The sequence below is a fragment of the Borostomias antarcticus genome (genome assembly GCF_949987555.1).
Source record: "Borostomias antarcticus genome assembly, chromosome: 12".
In the NCBI taxonomy this organism is placed as follows: Eukaryota; Metazoa; Chordata; class Actinopteri; order Stomiiformes; family Stomiidae; genus Borostomias; species Borostomias antarcticus.
Window position 1 is genome coordinate 17434420 of NC_140245.1, and position 23345 is coordinate 17457764.

Consider the following 23345-nt stretch of genomic DNA (forward strand, 5'->3'; position numbering starts at 1 on the left):
AAATCGCCATTATTAAGCGTACGGACTGGACTGAGGAAATCATCAGAAATGCCTGCGTTTGCGGTGCCCATTTTATATCAGGTAAGTTATTTTGACCACCTGGTTTCACTACAGTAGCAGAGGAAGACAGACGAAATCTCCATTATTAAGCGTACGGACTGGACTGAGGAAATCATCAGAAATGCCTGTGTTTGCGGTGCCCATTTTATATCAGGTAAGTTATTTTGACTATCTGGTTTCACTGGAATGTCTGGTTGAAATGTAGCCCTTCTCAGTCCCGTTGTCAACAGTCCTTTGCTGGTGCATTCACTTTTCCGTCAAAATAAATCGGTGTCGGCCTAGTTAGGAGAGGCACTCATATTTAGCCTACAAGTGTCAGATAAACATGAAACTTCACTTACCTAAGCAAAAGGGTCTATTTTAACAAATGCTGGGTTGAAGCTTCAAAGCATTGCCACCACCACAGAAGAAAAATAATTTCATTTGGAGAGAACGCGTCTAAATGAGTTATTTATTGGTAGCGCCGAGGCTTCAAAACCCAGCATTTGTTAAAATAGAGCGTGGGTCATATTTGTTCATTATAGACCCAGCTATGTATGCACAGGCATTCTTGAAACAGAGGCAGGTAGAGACAGACAAGTTCAGAGCGAGCCGTATTATAGTGCAAAGACTAGTATTTTATATACCATCAATATGACTGTTGCGTCTACGGGTGTAGGCTACAAATCGGCGCTCTAGTGACAAACTTTATTAGTTTCAAGAGGAAACCGGCCTTTTCAGAAATGGAGTCGCCTGTGGCTGAGCATAGCCTACGGACTGGACTGAGGACATAATCAGAAATGCCCGCGTTTGCGGTGCCCATTTTATATCAGGTAAGTTATTTTCTCGTCCCTATAGCGCCCTAAAATACAGCTTGTCGGTGGACACGCAACCGTATGCATTTCAGATTGATCATGTTGGCAATGTGTGTGAATTTGCTGCTATGTGAGATATAAGGACCTGTTGTCGCATGTCGTTGACAAGCTTCCCCTTATGGTGTCAGAACGATGGCTTATGAATGCAATGTTATTATGTTAAATACAGTAGCCCAGAGATGGTTAGCACTGGCAGGGCTATTTCAGTTTGATAAAAGGCGTTGTCGTAGCCTAATGGACTTCGTTTTGGTGCGGAATTATAGTTGTTTACGTTTTGATAGGAACAATTAAATTGTCCCAAGTGTTGCAAATTATTGGTACTCCGACCAGTGGCGATTGCTCCTATAAGCCAGGGTAATCCTGGCTTACCCATACAAATCCAAATAAAACTTGATTTGAAAACTTGATCATAAGCCATCGTTCTGACACCATAAGGGGAAGCCTGAAATCGACTTTCAGACTGTTTTTGACTTAAATGCGTCTTGTATTCTTCCATATCGCTTCATTTTCATCCGTGTTTATCATTTTGGTAGTGCTCCGTCACCCCCTACAGTCCTCATGAAAATACAGTCCATGTTAAGGTCCGCTGACACCGGTCTTACTAGCTCGTTTTTCACTTAACATTGTAGGCCAGATAAAATGATTCTAGCTTACGGAAGTCAAGACCAAATCAAATCAAGACCAAACCGAGACCTGGAGCGGTGGGCTTATACGTCGAGTAGGCTAGTAGCCTAAACACTGATTAGTGAAGTAGGGGAGTAGGCTATTGAGTGCTGTGTCCTAAGGGGGTGTATTTTATCGTCCTGTCATTCTCTTCGTGGTGCTTGGCCATTGTTGTCATAATGGCTCTGTAGTTTATTTAGTGTGCCCCTAAAAGCTTGGTTGTTTCGGCCTAAATATTGCCCTCTTATTCGCTCGCTCTCAAATTATTGGCCTTTGTTGATGTGTTTAAAAAAACATCAGTAGCCTGTATGTTTTTACATATAAATGGCAATGATCAGCGCCCCTCTGGTGTTATGAAACCCACTAGGGCATGCTTTGACAGTGCACCTCCCAAAAAATCGGGCGCGCTGCGCGTGCATGCGTGCTTCGTTGGTCCTGGCTTACCCGGTTCTAGGACCCACCAGACTCCACTGACCCCTACGTGCGTAGCTTCTCTCCCTATCTGCGTGTATGTACGGGGTGTGCGGGCGGGTGGGTTTGGGGGGCATTGGGAGTACTAACAATGTGGGAGAAGACCCTGTGCAAGACCCCACGGTACGCTACTGCATTATAGACAGACAGTCCTCATTACAATAGGAGTAGGACACTTCAAATCCTATAGTAATTAATTTTTGTATAGGGATGTGATGCACCAGTCGCTCTACGCCTATGTGGTTTATTTTCAGTGATTAGACTGACTGTTGACTGGCACAGCTTTAGGTGGTGATGGAGAAATTGGCTTAATGTATTGATGCTTTTTTTTGGCTGTAAGCCAGCGCACCTAGTATAGCGTTCGTCTGGTTATCACTCCCTCCCTCCGTTACCCTCTGTTGGCACCACAAGAGGCAGTAGTCCCAGCACACCAAAATCAAGAAAGACACCAAAATCAACCCGCCGATCTACACTGCACAAGTAGAGAAGTGGTGAGAGCATTGGACTCCCACCCTGGAGACTGGGATTGAAGACCCGGTGGGGATGACTTTATGGGACTATACCCCAAACCTCCACATGTTCATCCTTTCACTCCAACCTTTACCCCATGCCTTATAGATCAGATCCTGTCCCAACCTCAACCCATATTCTAACCCCAACCCACACTAGGGACTGACTACTATAATAGAGGGCACTAGGAATAATTAATGAGCATTTATGGCTATTAATTTGATATGCAAATGAGATTAAACTTATTTTATGACATGCACCTGGTCCGGGGTTGTCTGGCACAATAGGAGGGGGGTTTGTGTGACTGGGTGTGTGCGTGTGTGTGTGTGTGTGTGTGAGGTGTGACTTTATAGTGACTTTATAGGGGTTGAATCAAGGGTTATATTATAGATAGGTTGATAGTGTTTAATGTATGTGTGTGTGTGTTTGTGTAATATAGTGTGAATGTGTGTGAATGTATTGATATTAAGTTAATATAAGGTTTATTCTCTGTTCCCCCCATGATTTTATGGGGTGCAGGTGTTGTGCTGTGTGGAGGGGGCTAGGAGAGCAAGGAGTGGGGTTTGTCACTATATCAGAGTGAGAAGGTGTGACTTTATAGGGGTTGAATCAAAGATAGGTTGATAGTGTTTAATATTGGGTGTGTGCGTGACTGGGTGTGTGTGTGTGTGTGTGTGTGTGTGTGTGAGAAGGAGGCGGGGTGTGTGACTGGGTGTGTGTGTGTGAGAAGGAGGCGGGGTGTGTGACTGGGGTGTGTGTGTGTGTGTGTGTGTGTGTGGCTACTGCCAGGTGTTCTAGTGAGTTTGATTTCCTTTAGATATTAGAATGTGCGTGTGTGTGTGTGTTTGTGTGTGTGTGTGGCTACTGCCAGGTGTTCTAGTGAGTTTGATTTCCTTTAGATATTAGAATGTGTGTGTGTGTTTGTGTAATATAGTGTGAATGTGTGTGAATGTATTGATATTAAGTTAATATAAGGTTTATTCTCTGTTCACCCCATGATTTTATGGGGTGCAGGTGTTGTGCTGTGTGGAGGGGGCTAGGAGAGCAAGGAGTGGGGTTTGTCACTATATCAGAGTGAGAAGGTGTGACTTTATAGGGGTTGAATCAAAGATAGGTTGATAGTGTTTAATATTGGGTGTGTGCGTGACTGGGTGTGTGTGTGTGTGTGTGTGTGTGTGTGTGTGTGTGTGTGTGTGTGGCTACTGCCAGGTGTTCTAGTGAGTTTGATTTCATTTAGATATTAGAATGTGTGTGTGTGTGTGTGTGTGTGTGTGTGTGTGTGTGTGGCTACTGCCAGGTGTTCTAGTGAGTTTGATTTCCTTTAGATATTAGAATGTGTGTGTGTGTGTGTGTGTGTATGGCTATTGCCAGGTGTTCTAGTGAGTTTGATTTCCTTTAGATATTAGAATGTGTGTGTGTGTGTGTGTGTGTGTGTGTGTGGCTACTGCCAGGTGTACTAGTGAGTTTGATTTCCCTTAGATATTAGAATGTGTGTGTGTGTGTGTGTGTGTGTGGCTATTGCCAGGTGGTCTAGTGAGTTTGATTTCCCTTAGATATTAGAATGTGTGTGTGTGTGTGTGTGTGTGTGTGTGTGTGTGTGTGTGTGTGTGTGTGTGTGAATGTATTGATATTAAGTTACTAGGGTGGGGGTAGGAGGGGGTGGGGTGTTTGTCACTAAATCATAGTGAGAAAATGATAGGGTGTGATTTTTAATACAGGTTTCACCCTTTTCCCTGTTTGATATTAAAATAATATAGTGTGAATGTGTGTTAATGTATTGATATTAAGTTAATATAGGGCTTATTCTCCAATCCCCAGGGGTTTATGGCCTGCAGGTGGTGTTCTGTGTGAGGGGATAGGGGGGTTTGTCACTATAACAGAGTGGGAAAATGATAGGGTGTGATTTTAATACAGGTTTCACCCTTCTCCCTGTTTGATATCAAAATAATATAGTGTGAATGTGTGTTAATGTATTGATATTAAGTTAATATAAGGTTTATTCTCCAAACCCCAGGATTTTATGGGGTGCAGGTGTTGTGCTGTGTGGATGGGGCTAGGAGAGCAAGGAGGGGTTTGTCACTATATCAGAGTGAGAAGGTGTGACTTTATAGGAATTGAATCAAAAGGGGGGTGTGTGACTGGGTGTGTGCGTGACTGGGTGTGTGTGACTGGGGGGTGTGTGTGTGAGAGGAAGGAGGGGCGTGTGTGACTGGGTGTGTGTGTGTGTGTGTGTGTGTGTGTGTGTCTAAGAATGTTTGTGAGGTGTGACTACTGCCAGGTGGTCTAGTGAGTTGATTCCTTTAGATATCAGAATGTTTTAATGTGTGTGTGTTTGTGTAATATAGTGTTTAATGTATGTGTGTGTGTGTTTGTGTATTAAAGTGTGAATGTGTGTTAATGTAATGATATTAAGTTAATATAGGGATTATTCTCCATTCCCCAGGGGTTTATGGCCTGCATGTGGTGTTCTGTGTGAGTGGCTAGGGGGTTTGTCACTAAATCATAGTGAGAAAATGATAGGGTGTGATTTTTAATACAGGTTTCACCCTTTTCCCTGTTTGATATTAAAATAATATAGTGTGAATGTGTGTTAATGTATTGATATTAAGTTAATATAGGGCTTATTCTCCATTCCCCAGGGGTTTATGGCCTGCAGGTGGTGTTCTGTGTGAGGGGATAGGGGGGTTTGTCACTATAACAGAGTGAGAAAATGATAGGGTGTGATTTTAATACAGGTTTCACCCTTCTCCCTGTTTGATATCAAAATAATATAGTGTGAATGTGTGTTAATGTATTGATATTAAGTTAATATAAGGTTTATTCTCCAAACCCCAGGATTTTATGGGGTGCAGGTGTTGTGCTGTGTGGATGGGGCTAGGAGAGCAAGGAGGGGTTTGTCACTATATCAGAGTGAGAAGGTGTGACTTTATATGAATTGAATCAAAAGGGGGGGTGTGTGACTGGGTGTGTGCGTGACTGGGTGTGTGTGACTGGGTGTGTGTGACTGGGGGGGTGTGTGTGTGAGAGGAAGGAGGGGCGTGTGTGTGTGTGTGTGTGTGTGTGTGTGTCTAAGAATGTTTGTGAGGTGTGACTACTGCCAGGTGGTCTAGTGAGTTGATTCCTTTAGATATCAGAATGTTTTAATGTGTGTGTGTTTGTGTAATATAGTGTTTAATGTATGTGTGTGTGTGTTTGTGTATTATAGTGTGAATGTGTGTTAATGTAATGATATTAAGTTAATATAGGGATTATTCTCCATTCCCCAGGGGTTTATGGCCTGCATGTGGTGTTCTGTGTGAGGGGCTAGGGGGTTTGTCACTAAATCATAGTGAGAAAATGATAGGGTGTGATTTTTAATACAGGTTTCACCCTTTTCCCTGTTTGATATTAAAATAATATAGTGTGAATGTGTGTTAATGTATTGATATTAAGTTAATATAGGGCTTATTCTCCATTCCCCAGGGGTTTATGGCCTGCAGGTGGTGTTCTGTGTGAGGGGATAGGGGGGTTTGTCACTATAACAGAGTGAGAAAATGATAGGGTGTGATTTTAATACAGGTTTCACCCTTCTCCCTGTTTGATACCAAAATAATATAGTGTGAATGTGTGTTAATGTATTGATATTAAGTTAATATAGGGCTTATTCTCCAATCCCCAGGGGTTTATGGCCTGCAGGTGGTGTTCTGTGTGAGGGGATAGGGGGGTTTGTCACTATAACAGAGTGAGAAAATGATAGGGTGTGATTTTAATACAGGTTTCACCCTTCTCCCTGTTTGATATCAAAATAATATAGTGTGAATGTGTGTTAATGTATTGATATTAAGTTAATATAAGGTTTATTCTCCAAACCCCAGGATTTTATGGGGTGCAGGTGTTGTGCTGTGTGGATGGGGCTAGGAGGGGTTTGTCACTATATCAGAGTGAGAAGGTGTGACTTTATAGGAATTGAATCAAAAGGGGGGTGTGTGACTGGGTGTGTGCGTGACTGGGTGTGTGTGACTGGGTGTGTGTGACTGGGGGGTGTGTGTGTGAGAGGAAGGAGGGGCGTGTGTGTGTGTGTGTGTGTGTGTGTGTGTCTAAGAATGTTTGTGAGGTGTGACTACTGCCAGGTGGTCTAGTGAGTTGATTCCTTTAGATATCAGAATGTTTTAATGTGTGTGTGTTTGTGTAATATAGTGTTTAATGTATGTGTGTGTGTGTTTGTGTATTATAGTGTGAATGTGTGTTAATGTAATGATATTAAGTTAATATAGGGATTATTCTCCATTCCCCAGGGGTTTATGGCCTGCATGTGGTGTTCTGTGTGAGGGGCTAGGGGGTTTGTCACTAAATCATAGTGAGAAAATGATAGGGTGTGATTTTTAATACAGGTTTCACCCTTTTCCCTGTTTGATATTAAAATAATATAGTGTGAATGTGTGTTAATGTATTGATATTAAGTTAATATAGGGCTTATTCTCCATTCCCCAGGGGTTTATGGCCTGCAGGTGGTGTTCTGTGTGAGGGGATAGGGGGGTTTGTCACTATAACAGAGTGAGAAAATGATAGGGTGTGATTTTAATACAGGTTTCACCCTTCTCCCTGTTTGATACCAAAATAATATAGTGTGAATGTGTGTTAATGTATTGATATTAAGTTAATATAGGGCTTATTCTCCAATCCCCAGGGGTTTATGGCCTGCAGGTGGTGTTCTGTGTGAGGGGATAGGGGGGTTTGTCACTATAACAGAGTGAGAAAATGATAGGGTGTGATTTTAATACAGGTTTCACCCTTCTCCCTGTTTGATATCAAAATAATATAGTGTGAATGTGTGTTAATGTATTGATATTAAGTTAATATAAGGTTTATTCTCCAAACCCCAGGATTTTATGGGGTGCAGGTGTTGTGCTGTGTGGATGGGGCTAGGAGGGGTTTGTCACTATATCAGAGTGAGAAGGTGTGACTTTATAGGAATTGAATCAAAAGGGGGGTGTGTGACTGGGTGTGTGCGTGACTGGGTGTGTGTGACTGGGTGTGTGTGACTGGGGGGTGTGTGTGTGAGAGGAATGAGGGGCGTGTGTGACTGGGTGTGTGTGTGTGTGTGTGTGTGTGTCTAAGAATGTTTGTGAGGTGTGACTACTGCCAGGTGGTCTAGTGAGTTGATTCCTTTAGATATCAGAATGTTTTAATGTGTGTGTTTGTGTAATATAGTGTTTAATGTATGTGTGTGTGTGTGTTTGTGTATTATAGTGTGAATGTGTGTTAATGTAATGATATTAAGTTAATATAGGGATTATTCTCCATTCCCCAGGGGTTTATGGCCTGCATGTGGTGTTCTGTGTGAGGGGCTAGGGGGTTTGTCACTTAATCATAGTGAGAAAATGATAGGGTGTGATTTTTAATACAGGTTTCACCCTTTTCCCTGTTTGATATTAAAATAATATAGTGTGAATGTGTGTTAATGTATTGATATTAAGTTAATATAGGGCTTATTCTCCATTCCCCAGGGGTTTATGGCCTGCAGGTGGTGTTCTGTGTGAGGGGATAGGGGGGTTTGTCACTATAACAGAGTGAGAAAATGATAGGGTGTGATTTTAATACAGGTTCACCCTTCTCCCTGTTTGATATCAAAATAATATAGTGTGAATGTGTGTTAATGTATTGATATTAAGTTAATATAAGGTTTATTCTCCAAACCCCAGGATTTTATGGGGTGCAGGTGTTGTGCTGTGTGGATGGGGCTAGGAGAGCAAGGAGGGGTTTGTCACTATATCAGAGTGAGAAGGTGTGACTTTATAGGAATTGAATCAAAAGGGGGGTGTGTGACTGGGTGTGTGCGTGACTGGGTGTGTGTGACTGGGTGTGTGTGACTGGGGGTGTGTGTGTGAGAGGAAGGAGGGGCGTGTGTGTGTGTGTGTGTGTGTGTGTGTGTGTGTGTGTGTGTGTGTCTAAGAATGTTTGTGAGGTGTGACTACTGCCAGGTGGTCTAGTGAGTTGATTCCTTTAGATATCAGAATGTTTTAATGTGTGTGTGTTTGTGTAATATAGTGTTTAATGTATGTGTGTGTGTGTTTGTGTATTATAGTGTGAATGTGTGTTAATGTAATGATATTAAGTTAATATAGGGATTATTCTCCATTCCCCAGGGGTTTATGGCCTGCATGTGGTGTTCTGTGTGAGGGGCTAGGGGGTTTGTCACTAAATCATAGTGAGAAAATGATAGGGTGTGATTTTTAATACTGGTTTCACCCTTTTCCCTGTTTGATATTAAAATAATATAGTGTGAATGTGTGTTAATGTATTGATATTAAGTTAATATAGGGCTTATTCTCCATTCCCCAGGGGTTTATGGCCTGCAGGTGGTGTTCTGTGTGAGGGGATAGGGGGGTTTGTCACTATAACAGAGTGAGAAAATGATAGGGTGTGATTTTAATACAGGTTTCACCCTTCTCCCTGTTTGATACCAAAATAATATAGTGTGAATGTGTGTTAATGTATTGATATTAAGTTAATATAGGGCTTATTCTCCAATCCCCAGGGGTTTATGGCCTGCAGGTGGTGTTCTGTGTGAGGGGATAGGGGGGTTTGTCACTATAACAGAGTGAGAAAATGATAGGGTGTGATTTTAATACAGGTTTCACCCTTCTCCCTGTTTGATATCAAAATAATATAGTGTGAATGTGTGTTAATGTATTGATATTAAGTTAATATAAGGTTTATTCTCCAAACCCCAGGATTTTATGGGGTGCAGGTGTTGTGCTGTGTGGATGGGGCTAGGAGGGGTTTGTCACTATATCAGAGTGAGAAGGTGTGACTTTATAGGAATTGAATCAAAAGGGGTGTGTGTGACTGGGTGTGTGCGTGACTGGGTGTGTGTGACTGGGTGTGTGTGACTGGGGGGGTGTGTGTGAGAGGAATGAGGGGCGTGTGTGACTGGGTGTGTGTGTGTGTGTGTGTGTGTGTGTGTGTGTGTCTAAGAATGTTTGTGAGGTGTGACTACTGCCAGGTGGTCTAGTGAGTTGATTCCTTTAGATATCAGAATGTTTTAATGTGTGTGTGTTTGTGTAATATAGTGTTTAATGTATGTGTGTGTGTGTTTGTGTATTATAGTGTGAATGTGTGTTAATGTAATGATATTAAGTTAATATAGGGATTATTCTCCATTCCCCAGGGGTTTATGGCCTGCATGTGGTGTTCTGTGTGAGGGGCTAGGGGGTTTGTCACTAAATCATAGTGAGAAAATGATAGGGTGTGATTTTTAATACAGGTTTCACCCTTTTCCCTGTTTGATATTAAAATAATATAGTGTGAATGTGTGTTAATGTATTGATATTAAGTTAATATAGGGCTTATTCTCCATTCCCCAGGGGTTTATGGCCTGCAGGTGAGGTTCTGTGTGAGGGGATAGGGGGGTTTGTCACTATAACAGAGTGAGAAAATGATAGGGTGTGATTTTAATACAGGTTTCACCCTTCTCCCTGTTTGATATCAAAATAATATAGTGTGAATGTGTGTTAATGTATTGATATTAAGTTAATATAAGGTTTATTCTCCAAACCCCAGGATTTTATGGGGTGCTGGTGTTGTGCTGTGTGGATGGGGCTAGGAGAGCAAGGAGGGGTTTGTCACTATATCAGAGTGAGAAGGTGTGACTTTATAGGAATTGAATCAAAAGGGGGGTGTGTGACTGGGTGTGTGCGTGACTGGGTGTGTGTGACTGGGTGTGTGTGACTGGGGGTGTGTGTGTGAGAGGAAGGAGGGGCGTGTGTGACTGGGTGTGTGTGTGTGTGTGTGTGTGTGTGTGTGTGTGTGTGTGTGTCTAAGAATGTTTGTGAGGTATGACTACTGCCAGGTGGTCTAGTGAGTTGATTCCTTTAGATATCAGAATGTTTTAATGTGTGTGTGTTTGTGTAATATAGTGTTTAATGTATGTGTGTGTGTGTTTGTGTAATATAGTGTGAATGTGTGTTAATGTATTGATATTAAGTTAAAATAGGTATTATTCTCCATTCCCCAGGGGTTTATGGGCTGCAGGTGGTGTTCTGTGTGAGGGGCTAGGGGGTTTTGTCACTATATCAGAGTGAGGAGGTGTGACTTTATAGGGGTTGAATCAATTGCCGTATCATAGATAGGGTTATAGTGTTTAATGCGGGTGTGTGTGTTTGTGTATTATAGTGTGAATGTGTGTTAATGTAATGATATTAAGTTAATATAGGGATTATTCTCCATTCCCCAGGGGTTTATGGCCTGCATGTGGTGTTCTGTGTGAGGGGCTAGGGGGTTTGTCACTAAATCATAGTGAGGAAATGATAGGGTGTGATTTTAATACAGGGTTCACCCTTTCTCCCTGTTTGATATCAAAATAATATACAGGTCTCCCCCTTCTCCCTGTTTGATATCAAAATAATATACAGGTCTCACCCTTCTCCCTGTTTGATATCAAAATAATATAGTGTGAATGTGTGATAATGTATTGATATTAAGTTAATATAGGGATTATTCTCCAATCCCCAGGGTTTATGGCCTGCATGTGGTGTTCTGTGTGAGGGGCTAGGGGTTTTGTCACTATATCATAGTGAGAAAATGATAGGGTGTGATTTTAATACAGGTTTCACCCTTCTCCCTGTTTGATATCAAAATAATATACAGGTCTCACCCTCTCCCCTGATTGAAATTAAGATGTTGTAGTAAGTCTAGTGAGTTGATCACTTTAGATATCAGAATGTTTTAACGCATCGGTGGGGGGTGTGAATGTGTGTGTGTGTGTGTGTGTGTGTGTGTGTGTGTGTGTGTGAGTGAGAAGGAGGGGTGTGTGGGAGAAGGAGGGGTGTGAGGTGTGACTACTGCCATGTGGTCAGTGAGTTGATTCCTTTAGATATCAGAATGTTTTAATGCATAGATAGGGTTATAGTGTTTAATGTATGTGTGTGTGTTTGTGTAATATAGTGTGAATGTGTGTTAATGTATTGATATTAAGTTAATATAGGGATTATTCTCCATTCCCCAGGGGTTTATGGCCTGCATGTGGTGTTCTGTGTGAGGGGGTAGGGGGTTTGTCACTAAATCATAGTGAGAAAATGATAGGGTGTGATTTTTAATACAGGTTTCACCCTTTTCCCTGTTTGATATTAAAATAATATAGTGTGAATGTGTGTTAATGTATTGATATTAAGTTAATATAGGGCTTATTCTCCATTCCCCAGGGGTTTATGGCCTGCAGGTGGTGTTCTGTGTGAGGGGATAGGGGGGTTTGTCACTAAATCATAGTGAGGAAATGATAGGGTGTGATTTTAATACAGGTTTCACCTTTCTCCCTGTTTGATATCAAAATAATATACAGGTCTCACCCTATCCCCTGATTGAAATTAAGATGATATAGTAAGTCTAGTGAGTTGATCACTTTAGATATCAGAATGTTTTGGGGGGGTATAGTCTAGTCCAGGTTCGCTGGCGAGTGACGAGCTAGTCAGATGGCGCATGCATGTGTGGACATTGTAGGCCGATTCTGTAAAACCTAAAGAATAAAAGTAGGCTGACAGGGAGGAAATCTATTCGTTTCATTGTTTGTGCTCTGTATGCACAAGATAGTTAATGTTCGGATATAAATGGCAGTATAGCGGAAAAAAACCCTATCAAAGGCCAAGATTAGAAGGGATTTGAAGATGTAATTGGTCATTTTAAATGGGCCTACTTTATCTTTTGATGCCTATTTGAACGGACTGCATCGATCAATGCAATGACTCCATGTTTTTCAGTTTTACCCTTTTCATCAATAAAACATCATTTTTACAACCATGTCTCATTGATTGGGAAGGCATTTAGAGCTGCCGGTCTATTATCCTACTCGGACTCAGAGGATGACATAACTGTTTATTGAGAAACAATTGCAGGCTGGGCTATATAAAGAAATACCACAATGCATGTAGTCTAGATATATTAAATTATGGTTAGGCTATAGCCTACACTACTTATGGTAGACTGCTCGCTAAGCAGGCTACATTGTGGCTGTTTTGTTCATCGCAGAAGCCTACCCTACTAACACACGCAGGTTGCGCAAACGTTCTACATACGGCCGCTATAGTTGACGATTAATCTGCGCCACGTGCGAAAATTACGCGGCCATTTACGGAAACGCGAGATCTGCCGATTAGTAGCCGCTACGTTAGAACGACACGTCATTCAGAAGTTGCGGCCGCGTGCAAAGAACGCACGTGATCACGTGGGCAGGAACTTCCGTTATAAACTCACTTGGCTGACACTAGATTTACAGGTATTTATATGACTTGGTCTGCACGTCTTTTTCGCACGGTGCAAATATGGTCACTTACTGACCACTGGCTATATTTAGCATTTGCAGTACCACTGGCTATATTTAGCATTTGCAGTACCACTGGCTATATTTAGCATTTACCAGTACAAAAACGAATTAATGCTATATGGGGATATAGCAGCAAGCATTATGATACAAACCAATATAAGACTGCACACCATTAACAGTTTAGAACATTTTATTACACAAAGTACATTACAAATTAAAAGTATACATATTTACAAGGATGAGGTTTACGGTCTGTCACATTACGCATAGCCAGAAAAGCAAAAAAATCATGTACAAGTTCTGGCTAGCAACCCATTATCTGACAAATGCAAAAGTTCTAAAAACAAAAATGAAACAAAGTGCGCATTCTGTGGCAGGCAGACCGGGAACACACTGTTGTATCCCACAAAAAAAAGGTTAAAATTTACAAAAACTATTTACAAAAAAGGCATCCATCCTGGCAGGCTGGAAAGGCAGGTTTAGGGAGACGGGCTGGGGGTCACCAACATCTGAATCGAGGGTCTGGGCAGAAGAGGTCATCCTCATCTGAATACTCCACTGTGGTCAGGGCTGGAGCTGCGGTCAGGGGCTGGGCTGGGGAGGTCAGCTGGGCTGGAGCAGATGCCTAAGGACATAATGAAATGGCTGTAAAAGCAAGTCGCATACGTTCATTGGAAGCGTGCCATGTCACTGGATACGAGACAATTAACTGTCTGACATCACATACCTTTTTGCATCGAGCAGGGGCATGTTTCAGCATCTCCTGCAGCTGGGCAGACACCTCCGTCACAGTGGTGCTTGGCTTACAGGCCATAACTGCACCTTTTAACCAAAAAGGGAATGGTTTCAATGCACATGGCATGAAGCAAAGTCAATGTATTATTTTGCGAAAATATGAACAATCCCTTACGTAATATGACATTGTAGAGGGTCATATTCTTCAGAGGCTTCTTCCACCTCTTCCCATGGACGCTGTAGACACACCACACTCTGTGTATGGCAATGGCTGACAGCACCCGCCGGACCACATCTGGCAGATCTTTGCCGCCAATGGAACTCAGATATCGCGTCTGCAAAACATAAACACAATCATTTACTTTTACATTTCCTTAACACTTCCCTGCAAAAATAAGGAACAAAGTTCTGCCCTGAAGTTACTCACCATCTTCCTTTGATGATCCTTGTCCTTCAGCTGCTCCTCCAAGACCAGCAGCTCCTCCTCCGTTTTAGCAGGGTGCAGGTCATCCAGTACTGCTCCCCGATAGCTGTCTGCAGACTCGCCGGACAGTCTCTGCTCCAGCCTCTGCTCCAGCCTCATCATTGTCTGTGCCATCTCCCTCAGACTCTGCATGACGCTGGAGAACTGCTGACACATCATCCTCTGGAAGTCTGGATATTAAACACAGATGTGTCTATAAGTAATTGTACGGTCCCATAATGGATATTCAACTCAAAGGCCCAATCCCAATGTCCCCCCTAAACCCTCAAGCCCTGAGCCCTCACAGACTTATTGACGTCACCTGGTGAAGTGATCGAGTGTGAGAGGCTGCAAGGGCTCGAATTGGTATAACAAGGAATGGGACAGCACTTGTGACATCACGTTACGTTGACGTGAAAACATATTTCTTACTATTGTGGGCGTGGGGCTTTTTTTAAATCAATTTGTAAATTGTACATGTTTTTCTTGTAGGCCTTCGTGTAAATTAATTTTGGCTGAGTCCCAAATCCCCTTTACATTATCAGAACTCTCTGTGTTACCCTCAAAACATTTGTTCAACTTGAAATCATTTCATTTTGTGGTCATATGCGATCGCATCTGCGATCAAATATCAACCCAACCCAGTATTTGTTAGTAGGATCGCATCAATCCTACATTACTGCCTGTGATTCTTGTTTGTGATGAATCCAAAAGTATTAACTTAAGAATGATAATATATTATGTATACACATTCCTGCACCTCACAACTCTTTCCATATTCATGTTGGAAATCTCAATTCAAAGAACACTGCACCGAAATGGGTAATTAATGTCATACTGCTTTTAACTGGGCAATCATATGATTTAGAGCGACAGAAATCGATGTAAATTATAACCATAGCCTACATATTTTTAAACAAATCACATTATACAAACCCATGGGGTTAATAACCCATACTTAAAAATAATGAAACCAAATGAATTATAAGGCTACTTGTGCAGATAAGCAAGTCCAGCTGAAAACATGAAAACATATTTTGTTCTGTAACGTGAACGTTACGGTTGGTTGATCTGTCCGTGCTTGTTTATTGGCTGTTCTTCAGGTAACCCCGTGTTTCACGTCACGACGCTATGAACTGTGGGTAATTCCCTTGGGCTAAGTCTACAGAAATGCAGACTTACGGGAAGGGGCCATAAAGGGCTCAAAATGGCTGCCGGAGAGCCCTCGCGCACTTGCTGAGTTGACATTGGGACACCCCTAAGCCCTCGCGGACTTCGCGGGAGCGCGCCCTTAAGTCTGCGAGTCTGCAAGGGTGGACATTGGGACTGGGCCAAAGTATATCCCTACATGCAGCATGAAGTAGTTCACAAAATTCAGCATACCAGCATCTGCAGAGCTTGATGGCAACACTGCTGGAGCTGTTGGTCTCACAGGCGATGGCATCAGAGAACTACCTGAAAACCAGAGGATAAAGGGATGAGCAGGAAACTATGGTGCTGGCGGCGTAGTGATTCTGGCATAAGGGGAAGAATCAACTCGACATGAGACATGTCAGACCCTGACCTGGTCTGGCCGGGGTGCTAATCGCTGATGCATGCTGCTCGTGCCTGGACATCTGAAGGGCTGAAGGGCCTGGGCTCACAGCGCCTTGGCTCAAAGGACCCGGGCGATGAACATCTACTGCCGAGTAGTGAGATGTGAGATGAGCGAATTAGTGAACTGAGTACATGAGTCTTGAGAAAGTCCTGAGTTAACTGTAAGTGTGCAAATATGCATAGACATTTCACCAACACAAACATGCATGGATACCTGCATTGATAACTGGCAGAGCAGGCCTTCCGGCTCTGGCACCTGGCATAGCTGGTCTGGTCTGAGTTCTGCCGACCGGCTGCCTGGGCACTGGAACATAGAGTAGAGGTCAATTAGCTCAGATTAGTCAACTCAAGTAGTACTCTTTTGGGACTGTTGAATGCACTTTATTATATTACATTCGTCACTGGAGTCATAGCGCGTGTTGCGCTGTCTCTTCCTTGTGTCTTGGGAGTTAATCCATTGATGACTGCTGCTCAAACACCTTCGCCAAGGCACTGGCTACTTCATAATGCTCTGTGTTCCTCAGCAGAGACAGAGGTTGTCATGGCTCCTCTTGATGTGCTTGTGGAGGTAGATCTGGGAGGTATAGGAGAATGGGCACTCAGAGCAGGAGAACACCCAAGTCTTGCACAACTCTAACATCACAGCTAGGAGAGCGAATGAGAGAGACCATTAAAAAGGATTATCTCACCTGTAGTACAAGTTCAAATATAGAGTGATTATACGTCATTGTAAATGAGAGCTTACTCTCAATTGATTCACGAGGTTAAATAAAGATTGAATGAATATGTAGCTAGTGGGGGGTTACAACCACACAACTGTGGAGAGAGAATGAGACACTTGGTTCCCTCCTCTACTGGTGTTCATGGCCATGGCCACACACCTGGAATACTCCAACCCTGATTTAAAGGCATAAAAGTGGGGAACACATTCTTGAGACGGTTCCTAAAACTGGAGGGAAAAAAAACGGGAAAATGATCTTCCCTCTCCTCATCACTCACTTCTGCATGGGGCTGAGCTCTACCCTGTCAGCAGTGGCAATACATGGGATAGCGGCTCAGCACACAGGAGAACTGTACAGAGAGGAAGGAGGAGAGAGAAAACCAACAACAAAAAAGGCAAGAAGGGTTAATAACGGAGCGAATCTTGCAAGTTTGCACTACAGGGAAGCAATTGCTCAATTTCCCTGATATTGTGGCGTCACTGGCGTCAGTGATGCGTCTTATGAATCTCACATGTCTACCGCTAACATTAACTCAATATCAATATTCCCATTTGTTTATCCCGTCTATGGAAACGTATGTGCATTGGTAATTACGTGTGCCTGCCTATATTGATGATCAGGTGTTTCTCCACCTAAGGGCTGGCCAGACAGAACCATCAGAGACCATTGGGCTGAGCTGAGGAGAGAGCGACATGTTAGAGTGTATGTGTGCATATGTTTATGGTGCTCTTCTGTTAATACTCATGAGGGCATTCTGCTGGCAACTGAGAGCATGGGAGGGGAGAGAGGGAGAGAGAGAGAGAGTGGGTGGGTGACCCTCTCGTTGGCTGACATGCACACTCCACAGGACCACGTGATTTCTGACACGTTTAGAGGAACAGGGCAACATGTCTACCACCCTTCACACTCAGTTATTAAATAGATTTTGCAAGACACTATATTAGTAGTCCACATCATGAGTACCTATTATGCAAAATTTGGATTTGTATGTGAGTGAAAACGTAGTACACAATTCTTTACCCGTTTGACAGCATGAGCAACCATTTCAACAGTTAAGAGTAACATGAAATCACATCCAAAAATCGCCAAGATGGCTGCTATAACAAATCCTGCTAGCTAGCCTAGCTCTGTTGTTGGGGCTTCTGGTATTCTGTTAACGTTAACTTCGGAAAAATGAATGCCTAAAAACAAACACATACTAACGGTGTTTTGGGTTAATGCGAAATCAATGAGTAAGCTAATTATCGCATTTTATTCCAAGCGATGAAACAGTACGAACGTGCAGGAGCTCGCGCGAGTCTGCTAGACTCGAGAAGACTCCACCATTGCCCGTAATTAGGAAACAATGGCCCACGACAACACTTCATAAAAGTTATAGTGTACACAACTGAAATATTCTCACGTTGCCAAGCCAACATTATAATTTAAGATACAATTACACAAAAGCGAAAGTTATAACAATAATTGCGACAGAGTAATTTTACGTGGGCTACTTAGCTAGCCATGATGTACAGAAAAAGGCTAATCACGTTAGCTGGCTAGCTAGTTAGCTAACATTGGAAAGAGAGCATCTGCATATAGATAATCATTACAAAAGGGTAGCTTGCACATAACGTTGGTGTTTTATCTGGGACGATACCAAAATACATAGCTAGCTATGTATACATTGAAATTGAGATACTTACAGGATCTGTGTTGTCGCGGGGACAAAGACAGCGTGTTGGTCTTTCTCAATCGTCTCTGTTTCAAACGGAGCGGAAGTTTAACCCGTCGTCGTTTTCTTCTACTTCGCTGAGTTTAGTGGTGGATCGCAAACAACTTTAATGTGCATACAGCCACCTACTGTAGGCTACCAGAGTGTGTAACTTGTTTGTCTAGTTCTTCAATTGTGTCACCTAAGAAAGTAGCCCAATGCCTTGCATTCTACGTTCACTGCTCAGCGTTCATTGCTCACATTTAGGTTGCAAAATTAGGACTTTATTCATAGGCATATTTTTTATCATTATTTTTATTAGGCCTAGACTGCAAATCTTTAGTGTTAATATTAACTGTAAATGAGAAATTACACACAAAACAGACATGCAGGATTTCTCCTCATTATTACAATTCTGTAACTGTATGACTTCAAAATGTATTTTAAAACCTAAGTAATTTACAAATGTTCTGACCTACTGTGACACATTTCCAATAAAGTCAGATTGGAACTGTGATGTAACTACATTGTCACGTTATTTAATTACATCGTAGTTACGGATTTAAGCAGCAGTGGCGGCTACGTTCCCTTACAGTGTCCTTGAGGACGGCTATTTTGGTTATTTTGCGACTGAAAAGGCAAGTGTCAGCTAGGTGTCAGCTAGGTCCGCTGCTGGTACCGTCGCAAAGTTACCACAATTACACCAATGTGTCCCGTCAGTTTTACGTACTGTGTTAGTAGGGTATAGCCTAGGCTACACATTAAAAAAATGTATTTTTTTATATAGACCTAGAAGGAATCAGAATATGTGGAAATTAAATTTTAGCCTATTTTAATACAATTCAAATTCTGCTTAGAGGGAATTATTTTCAACGGACATTATGACCCTAATTAATAATTATCTAAGTTAATATAGGCCTATGAGAACGCAACGCTTTTTACGATAGGCTAGGCCTATGCGTCTTGTGATTGTACTGTAGCCTAGGCTACAACTTCATTGGCTACAAAATTCATTTAAGCCTACTAGGCTACTCATTATTATCGAATTATCTAGTTGATATATGAATAAAACAATAAGCCGTTTTAATGGCTATGGGCTACTAGTTGTAGCTATACACGAGTTGATGCACTCTGCTCTTAGGCACGGTTGAGGCGGCAGCTCAAATACACTTCGCACATATCCTCTGCTATAGCCTCTTACAGCTGGCGGCCGGTATAAATAACTAAAAACATACACGATGATTGGCAATGAGTGATCTTTACTCATAGCGACTATGTCAATTTTGTATGGATCCACAAGTCGATCAAGCTTATTTTTTCTTTGTGAAGTCATATAGCCTACTGCGCTCAGACTTGGCTACATTATGCCCCGTCTTCAAATTTACTTCCGGGTGTACGAGTAGCCTACCAGTTGAATGCGTTCCAGAAACAAAACGCAAAACCCCCACGTTCACCATATCTTTACTAACAAATATATTTACAATACTGTTATTTTGCGCATTTGACCAAACAGCCACCACGTCTTGACCCGACGTCAGTTACCGAGATAGATAGGCTACTGTAGGCCTAGATATAGGTGTTCGTAATAATTAAATTACATCCAGATGGAGAAAACATGTGTTTGAGAACAAGGTATAGCACCTTTCATACAGATAAATTCAGCTCAAAGTGCTTTACAACAGAGCATTTAAATTAAAGAATCTGAAACTTAATGATGCTTCATTCGTAGACTATAGGAGAAAAACACTGAGCCCAGCCTGCTAAATCTACTCAAAGACGCCACCTGGCGGTGGTGCATCACTAAAACGAAATAACACCCGTCTGAAATCCCACGAGATTTCCAACGGGATTTCCCTGCCAAATACCGCAAGGTGAAATGCTGCAGCATGTGACATTTCTAACTTCCCACATCTGTAGAGGAGAGACCGCTCATTCTCTATAAACACGACACCAGAAGGATGTTTAAGAAAATGAACACCAGGGGGGTGATGGTCAGGTGAGCTCAGGTCAGAGGCCCCTGCTGGGGAGAGGGGGGGGTCAGGTGAGCTCAGGTCAGAGGCCCCTGCCCTCAACTCTCTTATAGAGTCTGTTGGCCGCTGGCACAAAGGAGCGCCTGACACACTCAGTTTTGCCCCTGGGTGGGATGTGACTGCCCATATCCTCCACACTACCCTGTCCCACCTAGACAAGAGCAAGGGGAGCATGTCGGGTTATTTGAGACTGTAATTCATTGACTACAGCTCAGCTTTTAACACCATTACTCCATCCAGGCTCAACACCAGGCTCAGAGTGTTGGGGCTAAGCAGTGCCCTCTGCAAGTGGATCCTGGACAGACCCCAAGTGGTGAAGGTAGACAACCACACCTCATCCTTCCTCATGCTCAATACGGGAGCCCCCCATAGCTGTTTTCTGTCCCCACTACTGTACTGCCTGTATACACACAACTGTGTAGCCACCTTGCCACCTTTGACTCCAATGCCATCGTCAAGTTTGCGCCTGATCACCAACAGTGATGAGAGGGCCTACCTGGAGGAGGTGAGGCTTCTGACCCAGTGGTGTCAGGAAAACAACCTCCATCTGAACGTCAGCCAGGCAAAGGAGAAAGCAGGAGAGGAACTACATCCCCTTATTCACCAATGGGACCCTTGTAGAGAGAGTGGACAGCTTCAAGTACCTTGGTGTCCAGATCACCAAAGACCTGACATGGTCAACACACATAGACACTGTGGTGAGGAAAGCACGTCAGAGACTGTACCACCTTCGACAACTGAGAAAATTCAGAGCGTCCCACCAGATTCGACAGAGCTTCTACTCATCCACAATCAAGAGCATCCTGACTGGGAATATCACCACCTGTTACAGAAAGTCCCTTTCATATAATTCTGGGCGTAATACCAACTGTGCTCATTAAACTTATCTGCTGTACTGCGCTCTCACTTAACACCTTGCCTCCTGTCTGCTACATCTCCCCTAAGCCTATTCTATGCTTTAAGATCTGTATGTACTTTCTGTGACCTTTCACTGCTTGCACCTGCACAAACACAAACAAATCTTAACAATTATTGTAACTGCTCCTCGGGCCTTTGGGCCTCTATCAGTTCTATGTAGCAGAAATACACTGGTAGCCCCCATTTCCTTCACACGGTGTGTTTACAAGAGACTTGGGACGATAAGCGCGGTCACCAACGGTCACCATTTCAAGGGTAGATAGATACAAGTGTGAAAAACCCTGAGTTTCCACATGTGCAAATTGGTATGGCAATGCCAAACTAGCAATTCAACTCATTATCTTTTATATTGGATAAGGACTAAAAACACATTGTGTAGGCCTACGACAGTGAACTTTTTTCCTTTTCTTTTTTCTCCCCGCGCCTAGGAAGCTCCGTAGTAAAGACATTAGTTTCATGAATTTAAATTGCTAGATTCATGATATAATTAAGATGTCTAATGTGATTATATGCACTGGGCTACTGATTGAAATGTCTGATTTAAGTGTCAATGGTCTAAATCAAAAATTCCTGCCGGGATTTGCATTCGAATGGTACTTCAGGTATTGTGTAACCCAATTGAATTGTATAAACTCACTAAATAACATCTGGTTGTGTCACTGTTTTCAGTGGCATAGCAGGTTAGAACAGTGATTGCACTGCAGAAGGCCTGGGTTCAAATCCACCTGTGTGCAATAAAAATACACAACGCAGACGAGTTGAAATCGGTCACAATAGCATTGCCATACTTTCAATCTCATTTGTAAATTCTGCATAAGGCATATACTATAGTTCTCACTTTAGATTAGGTCACACAAAATACTTAACAACTAGTAAATGCTTTATAACTACTTGAATTAATCATGAATTACAGTATTAGTATGTGTTTATAAAACACCTGTTAACACACTCACTAACCAGTAGTGCATATCTAAATCATTATATGGATTAGGGCTGTGCAATAAAATCGATACACCAATACTGATCACAATATTTTTTTCTTCGATAATAGCAGTAACGGTGGTACAAACGTGGTACAGTATCAATACTTTTTTTTCCTGTACTTTTTTTTCACAAGGAAAATACAGAGCAAGACAGGGAATATATATATAAAATGAAGGATATAATTCAGTCATAGATACATTATTCAATGTTTTAAATGGTTTTAATTAAAAAAAAAACATTTTCAGTAAATTATGCAGAGTATCGCAATGCATCGCAATATGTATTGTATCGTATCACAATGTATCGTGATACAATCATATCGTGACCCATGTATCATGATATGTATCTTAGCATGAGGTCCTTGCCAATACCCAGCCCTAATATGGATAAATGCATGCATAAATGCACATCTAAATAGTTTGTCAATCATTAACTTACACTTTCTAAGTGATCTGATGAACCATTAACAATTCCTAAATAACTGGTTTGTACTGTAATTTATAATACTTAATTTACAAATGGCGAATCCTTTGTTGATTAAGTATGAAAATACAATCATTAAACACATTATATTAATGTGTATTAATGTATGAACAATGCTTTATAAATGATGAGCTATGTATTTACTACTTAAATAGTGTACTTAAAAACTTTATAGTGTGCACTTATTAACATGTTGCCGAAATATTTGACCATTTCCAATGTCAAAGTTTCAAATATTTCAAATAGTTTCAAATGAATCAATTGGAATATTTGATTATTTCAAATTTCAAAGCTTCAAATATTTCAAATAAAACAATCATCATTTAGCTACTGATGCTGTTTGAGTCACTAATTAGTGCCATTTCATTGCTGCCTTGAAAACTTAAGTCTATATTTTGGTTTGTCAATTTATTGATTTGTTTAACATTTAACCTTTAGCCTCAACTTATTATCAAACACGTTGAGCAAATACCATTCACTCCAGCTAGACAATAAGAGAGAGAGAGACATAAGTTTAATGATCCCCAGGAGGGGGAATTTGGGCATTATTGCAGCAGAAACTTGAACGGAACAGAAGAGGTAAAAATCAAGGATCAATGGGTCATACAAAATAGGTGCATTAAAAACATAAGAACTATCAATAAATCACTGCTATAAAAAACAATTGTGTGTGTTTGTGTGTGTAGGCACTGTTGTTATGAAGTCTGATGGCTGCTAGCACAAAAGAACACCTGAAGCAGTGATACATGCATTGAGAGAGTCATAATCACTGCTTAATGTGTTGATATTACTGTGATATGTAAACTATTGTACAGTATGAAAAAAGTTGTTTAAAAAGTAGAAAACTTGTGGCAAAGTTTTGTGGC